The sequence below is a fragment of the Penaeus monodon genome, chromosome 1, assembly GCF_015228065.2.
Source record: "Penaeus monodon isolate SGIC_2016 chromosome 1, NSTDA_Pmon_1, whole genome shotgun sequence".
Lineage (NCBI taxonomy): Eukaryota > Metazoa > Arthropoda > Malacostraca > Decapoda > Penaeidae > Penaeus > Penaeus monodon.
The window spans coordinates 29496430-29504977 of record NC_051386.1 but is presented as its reverse complement, the minus strand read 5'-3'; positions in this window follow the sequence as shown (position 1 = coordinate 29504977).

Here is an 8548-nt window from a genome sequence, read left to right as displayed (position 1 = left end):
TCTCTCCTCTTCTCTCCTCTCTCCTCTCTCTCCTCTCTCCTCTCTCCCTCTCTCTCTCCTCTCTCTCTCTCTCTCTCTCCTCTCTCTTTCCTCTCCTCTCTCCTCTCCCTCTCTCTCTCTCCCTCTCTCTCTCTCTCTCTCCTCCTCTCTCCTCTCTCCCCTCTCATCTCCTTCTCTCTCTTCTTCTCCTCTCCTCTCTCTCTCCTCTCTCCTCTCTCTCTCTCTCTCCCTCTCTCTCTCTCTCCTCTCCCTCTCTCTCTCCTCTCCTCTGCCTCTCTCTCTTCTCTCTCTCTCCTCTTCTCTCTCTCTCTCTCCCTCTTCTCTCTCTCCTCTCCTCCCTCCCTCTCTCTCTCCGCCTTCTCCTCTCTCTCTCCTCCTCTCCTCCTCCTCTCTCTCTCCTCTCTCTCTCTCCTCCTCTCTCTTCTCCGGCCCCTCCTGTCCCTCTCTTCCTTTGGTCCCTCGCATTCCCTCCTTCTTTCTCCTCGTCCTTCTCCTTGTCCTCTCTTCCTCCGTCCCTCCTCTTTTTTCCGCTTCCTCCGTCTTCTACTTTCCTCTCTTTCCTCACGTCTTCTCCTTTCCTCTCTATCTTCCTTCTGTCCACTCTCATTCCTCCGTTCCTCTACCTTGCACTTCTCCTTCCGTCTCTCTCTCTCACCTCCACCCCTTTCTCTCTCATTCCCTCTCTTTCTCCGTTCCTCCCCTCCCTCTCTGCCTCCTTTCCTCTCTTCCCTCTCTTCCTCCGTCTCTCTACTTCCCTCTCTGTCCCGTATGTCTCCTTCCCGTTCCTCTGCTTCTCCGTCCATCTCCTCCCTCGTCCCATCCATCTCCCACACCTTCGTCCCTCCCCCTTCCCTCTCCCACCCTCGTCCCTCCCACCCTTCGTCCTCTCCTTTACCTCTCCACCCCTTCGTCCCTCTCCCCCCTTCGTCCCTCTTCCCACCCTTCGTCCCTCCCTTCCCTCTCCCACCCTTCGATCCCCCCTCCCCGCTCCCCCCCCTTTTTTTCGCCCCTTCCTCCCCCACCCTTCGTCCCTCCCTTCTCTCCCCTATCGTCCTCACCCTCACTCTCCTTCGCTGAATTATGGGCGTCGATAGCCCATTTCTCAGCTCATTGATTCTCCAGGCAGCGCTCACGTGTTCTGAATGCACTCCCTCGGTTACACAGGGGGCGAAGACGAGAGTCGAATTCATGACACTTTCAGCCCCTCCCTTCCCTGTCTCTTTCCTTCCTCAGCCTCTCCACCTCCTTCGCCCGTCTCACCCCTTCCACCTTTCCGCATTCCTCCCTTCCATCTCCGCTCCTCCTTGCCAGCTCCCTCCACCTCCTTCCCCACACCGCCCGCTCCCCCTTTGACCCCCAAATGTATTTAAGACAAGGGCGCAGCAAGGTGCCAAAACACCAATCTGTGTGATAGAGCCGCCTGCCGCCGTCACGTGAGTCCTCGCGTATTACAGTTGGGACGTTTTTATCAGGCGGTGACGGCCGAATAGGAGTTTTATTTCTTCTTATTCTTCTTCGTCTTCTGGCTTCTCATTGTTGTTCTCCTCTTTTCTTTACGTTATATTGTGTTTTGGTATTTCTTTATTTTCTTTGTTCATGATTCTTTCATAAAAATCCTTTCGTGTCTTATTGTACTAGTTTTTTTTATATATTCATTTTGTCCTCTCTATTCTTTATGTGCATTGTGTTTCTAAATATTTGTCCATTCTCATCTTAATCATTTATTATCATAGTCCCTTCGCTTTTCTTTATCTGCATTTTCAACAACATTTTCCTCCTTGACCTCAGTTACAATTTTTTCTTTCTTTTTCATTTCCTTCGCCTAGACGTACATTTTTTTTCTGTCACCATTATTTGTAAGTATTTCTCTATATTTATCTTTGGATTGTCGGCCTTCGTCTTTATAATTAATCTTTCATATTTTCTTTTTGCTATATCGTTTGGTATATGTTATTTTTCCTATTCTTGTTTCTCCTCATCAACTGAGATTTCTCTTTTAATAAAAAAGAGAAAACCATCGCAATTGCAACTTTTATTTTATTATCAGAGTTAGTATCATCTGCATTATATCCTTTTATCTTTGTTCGTTTCTCTGCGTTATTCTTTCACATTATCATGCCATTAGCCTCTCATATTTTTAGGACATCAGGAATGAACGAAAGAAAACCATTGCCTTTTATGAAGCTCTGAGCTCAAAGGATCTACATACTTCATCATCACATCCATTCTGAAAGATAACGTAAGATTAAACCTATTTCGCTCTTTGAAAACTGTCAACCTGCGGAGCTTTCCGTTCATATAGAAGAGTACTTCAGCATTGTCTTATCAGATCATTAACTACAAATGATGATTAGATGGCGATAATAATAATGGTAATAACAATAGTAATAAAAAACAAAAAAATTAACATAATAATGACTTGTATATGGAATATTCTACAATCATTACACTTTAATATGATAATGATAATTATGATAATAGTAATAGTAATAATATATATGGATGATATATATAACAAAATATGATCCGACTAGTGGAGTAGCAATTATCATGATAATGATAATAGCAACATGATATCGATACAAAAAAGATAGCAATGGATGACTATACTGAACTAATAATATAATAATAAATAATAACATCTCATCACATCATCATCATCATCATCTCATCATATCATATCATCATCAACACCCCCCACCACCATATCTCATCATCATTGCCAACAGCATTCATCACCACCATCATCATCATCATCATCATCTCTATCATCATCACCATCATCATCTCTTCATCGTCATTGCCAGCACCGACTCACATCATCATCATCATCATATCATTATTATTTTAATTACTATTATATTATTATCCATCATTATTATTTCGCATTATCATTATTGTTATCCATTATCATTACTTTTGTTTGTCTTGTTAATATTAGTAGTAGTCGTAGGAAAAGTAGTAGAAGAGTTTAAATTAACGTACTATCATCATTGATGATGATGATATGGTGATGATGATGATGATAGTTAATGATAAGTTATAATGGTGTGATTATGAACATAGGAGGATGGTGGTGGTGATGGTGATGATGATGACAACAGCAACAACACAACACAACATATATAATAATAATATAATACAATAATATAATAAATAATATAAGATATAATATAATAATAATAATAATACCGATAATCATAATGATATATGATAATGATTTTTTATAAATCTAATGGTACAAAAAAAGGAGAAAATAAAGAAGAGAGAGAGAAGTAGAAAAAAGAATGGTATTAAAATCAAGTGTTATGATTATAGTTATATAAAGGTTACATAAATTAAAATGTACATAGCTTGCGGATGAGGCACGCAATACCCAACTATTAATGTGGGATATTGCATTATAAGTGGATAATATTTAATTCCCCGAAACTGTATCTTCCCGCCTAGCTTATTTCAAGGGCTATATTATTGCGTTTGATTCATAAAAAGTAAAATATCTCCAATAAACAAATACTGGATGGTACCAAAGTATTGTATTCTTTCACATGTTTAAGTTTATGACATATTGTATATTTCATGTTTTAAGAGACAATTGAGCAAAAGATGAGATATATAAATTACATTGCAAAAGGTAAGTTAAATGCATAACTCCATACATGCTACATGGCAAGCCACCACACACACCCACACACCACACACACACACACACACACATATTTATGTGTATATATATTAATATAGATAATATATTATATATAGATATAGTTAATATATATATATATGTATATATACATATAAATATATATTATATAAATCTTATATATATATCTATATAGATATAATATACACCATATATCATATATATATATCATATCTTCATATTTTTATATATCACATATATAGAACAATATATATATGATATATATATTATATTCACTATTATATTATATATATACTAGGGTCTACCTGTGACTCGCCTGGGGGCCCCCTCGTGGCTTTAAAGCGAAGGATGGAAGTGCCATGCGCCCCGCGGCCGTTTGCCACCTTGATGATGAATGCTGATGTGTATATGCAAGCAGGCCTACAAAAGCAGAAGTACACCACACACACACATCATATAATAAATGTATCTGTGTTCTTGTATATATATATATAATATATATTATGATATATATATACATATATCTATATATATGATATATATATATTATTATATAACATGTTTATATATTTATATGGTATATATATATATATATATTATATATATATGTAATATATATATATATATATATCTATGCTGATTATTTATGTATATATAGTACTCTATATTCTATATATCTCTGTATCTATATAAATATATATATATATATAATATATACTATATATGACTGGGCATTTACATGCTTATCCATTTCACACACACACCCCCCAAACACACACACACACACACACACACCACCACACACCGCCAACACACACATGTATATATATATCTATATATAATATTATATACTAATCTATGACATATATATATATATATATATATGATATATATCTATATATATATATAATTGTGTGTATGTATATATATTATATATATAATATATATCATTATATATGATGAAATAATATATTCTATATATCATCACTATGCATTTATTGTATATATATATTATTGTATGTATTATCTATTATGGATTATATAGATATATATATATATTATATGTAATTATATATAATTAATCTCTATCTATGATCTCTATCGCTATACTTACTATATATATCTCTATCTCTGTATGGAGTGTGGTGTGTGGTTGGTGTGTGTGTGTGTGTGTGTGTGTGTAGTTTGTGTATCAATCTATATCGATCTCTATATCATATATAATGTACTATATTATACTAATTATATCTATCTATATGATATATATTATAGGTATCTATTTCTCTCTCTGTATATATAATAGGTATATTCTTATGATATATATAACTCTTTATCGATTTAATCTATCTATATCATATATCTCTATATAACTATATATTCTATATTCTGTCTATAATCTCTATATATATCTCTATATAATATCATACTAATACTATTATCGACTTTAAAAGAAGCATAATTTGATTATACAGAACAGAGAAAAGCAAAGCAAATAATAAACTGAACGAATACGGGCATAAAGAAAGTCGCATGCTTATGCTGGAAAACAACAATAATTTATTCCACCTAATCCCGGCCTCCTATAGCTCACAAAATGAAATGGAACAAAGTATAATTTTGATTTACTTCCCTCCGTCTCGATTCTTCGCTCACCCTCTCCCTACGTTTGTCTGTTTGTGTGCATGTGTTTGTTACTGTATTTTTTCTATTTGATATACTTGTTTTCTATTTGTTTTTTTTTTTCCTGCATTGCTCTTTTTTACTGTTCTTCTTTATTCTCCTTTTCCATTTTTTTTCATTTATGTTTGTCCTTCGGTCCTTCTTCTGTGCTCTTTCCGTGTACTCCTCTTTATTTCTCTCTCTCTCTTGTTTTCCATTGTTTAGATCCCTCAAACTCCTGCGGCTCCTCCGTCCTCTCCTCTCTACTTACTACCCTCCTCAACCTCCCCCCTCCCTGTCCCCTTACCCCCACGTCCCCCTTCCTCTTTCTGCTTCCCACTACCCAACTCACCACCCACGCACAGAACATCGACATGGAGGCCCCCCCTACTAGATAAGAGGCGTGTCTACCGGTCACACAAACACTCAAGGTGGCGCGTGAGCCCGGTCTCGCTCTGTCATTAAGTTATTATCGGGTCTTTATCGTTTGTGTGAAGCCGTGCCATACGGTGGCCTCGGCGAGCTCTCCTCGGCCTTGCCCAAGTGCCGTGTTTATGCGGAGGGAGTTTGCTGATGGGGGTAGGATATAGGAATAGGGAGGAAGGATAAGGAGGGAAAGGGAGTAGGTGCGAGGGAGGGAGGGAATGAAGTGAGGTGTAAGGTAAGGGAGGATGAAGTGTGGATAGGAGTGAGTATACAGACGGCGAATGGTGATATGGTAGGAAATAGAGTGTGGGGCGAGGAATTGATGAGAAGAAGAGGATGTCAAGAGACAATTGGAAAGAGGGAATAAATATAATAGTCCTGAGGGAATTAGGAAAGAGGTGGAAAAGACTAGAAAATAAAACTAGGAGAGGCCGAGTAAGGTATATGCGGACAGCGGTAGGGTCAAAGGGAGAGACAAAGAAACGACAGAGAGGAATTAAGTCTATCGTATGGGTGCTGTCCGGGCGTTGGTGGCTAGGTACCGACTTCTTGATGGGTTTGTAGACGGGGATTAGATACCCTGGAGGTATGGCAATTGGCAGAGACATGGAGAGGATGAAACTTGGTAAACAAATTGTAATGTGACAAGAGAGAGATAGAGAGCAGACGATAGAGGAGAGATAGAGAATAGAGGAGAGAGAGAGAGAGAGCAGAGATAGAGAGAGACGCCACTCATGGTATCGAAAGTATGTGTGCCTATTTTTATCCACACATTATGGCAACAGAAGTTGAGTAAATACGCCAGTGATTAATGAAACCTGATCACAACCGGAAAAGAGGATTTGTCAGACTTGTCATTAATTGCCTATTTAAACTGTGAGGAGATATGACTACATAGTCACCAAACAAAAAAAAAAAAAAAAAAAAAAAAAAAAAAAAAAAAAAAAAAAAAAAATTATATATATAATATATATATTTATCATATAATATATATATAATATATATATATCATATATATTCGATACTTAGCTTATGAGCAGGTACCTGAAATCAATTTCCGTATAATACATAAATAGATTAGCACATCTAGAGAATGAAAGCATGACACTCAAAGTGGGGGTTTTTTCAAATGGAAAGGGACAAGGGAAGGTATCTTCATTCACGTACCATCATCCGAAAGATGCAACGATGTTAACAAGATGTTTTGCCTGTTTTATACTATTACCAAAAGCATTTGACAGAGTTAACCATGAAAAACTAATCGAATGTCTGGTCACGGTCGGAGTGAGAGAGAACTAACTTTCATCAAATTCTTTACTGGATCAAAGAGCTTTTCATCAGGATGGAAAATGGATACTCAAAAGAAACTAAAAATCGAAGAGGTGTGAACAGGGAATGTGATTGGTCCTCCATTATTTATCACCTATACCTTTTGTTTTTTAGAACCATTAAAAACATTGTGGCACATCAACATCGGAAGCATACAACATCATAACTTGAGATATTCCGAGGATACAGTTTTACTGGCGGACAATGGAGAACAACTGAAAGATATTCTACTAAGAGTAAATGAAGCAGAGCAACCGTTTGGATGAAAATGAATGCCAAGAAGATAAAGTCAATGGAATATCGAAGACATGCACCTCTCCAAGAATTCATATGTCCATTGACGGAGAAATAATAAATCAAGTAGAAACCCTCACATACTTAGGTCAACTAATACTGAAGATGGAAAGAACGATCAGGAGATAATTAGGAGGATCTCAATTGCTAGAGGTGCATTTAACAAAATGAGAAGCACATTAACTAATAGGAATTTAGGACTACAAATAAGAAAAAGAATTTTGAAATGTTATGTATGGTCCACCCTATTATATGGGTGCGAAACCTGGACCATACAAAACACCAAGAAAAAAGTTACAGCCTTTTAAATGTGGACTTTTCGAAGGATGTTGAAAAATCTCCTGGAAAGATAAAATCACTAACGAAGAAGTCCTAAAAAACATCAAAACGGATGGCACACTACTTGAAAACATATTGCGAGTCAGAAAACTCCGGTATTTTGGCCATCACGTAAGAAAGAACAATGTTTCAAGAATTCTGTTAGAGGGAAGAATTAATGGGAGAAGGCAAAGAGGAAGACCTCGAACTATGTGGTCAACCAATATTACAGAATGGACAAAAATGAAGTACAGCGAGGCAGTAAGAACAGCCGAAAATGAAATTAGATGGAGAACTACCATATCCTCCAACCCTGCTAAGGAAGGAACGTAAAGAAGATATATATATATATATATATATAAAATATATATATATATATATATATATATATATTATATATATATTATTTGTGTGTGTGTGTGTGTGTGTGTGTGTGGTGTGTGTGTGTGTGTGTGTGTGTGTGTGTGTGGTGTGTGTGTATGTATGTATGTATATATGTATGCATATACATATATATATATATATTATATATATATATATATATAATATATATATATATATAAAATATATATATATATATAATATATATATGTGTGTGTGTGTGTGTGTGTGTGTGTGTGTGTGTGTGTGTGTGTATGTATGTATGTATGTATATATGTATGCATATACGTATATTTATATATATATGTATATATATATATATATATATATAATTTTATACAATATATATGTGTATGTAATATATATAAAATATATATATATATATATATTATATAATATTATATATATATATATATATAATTTATATATTATATATATATATATATATATATATATATATATTATATAATATAATAT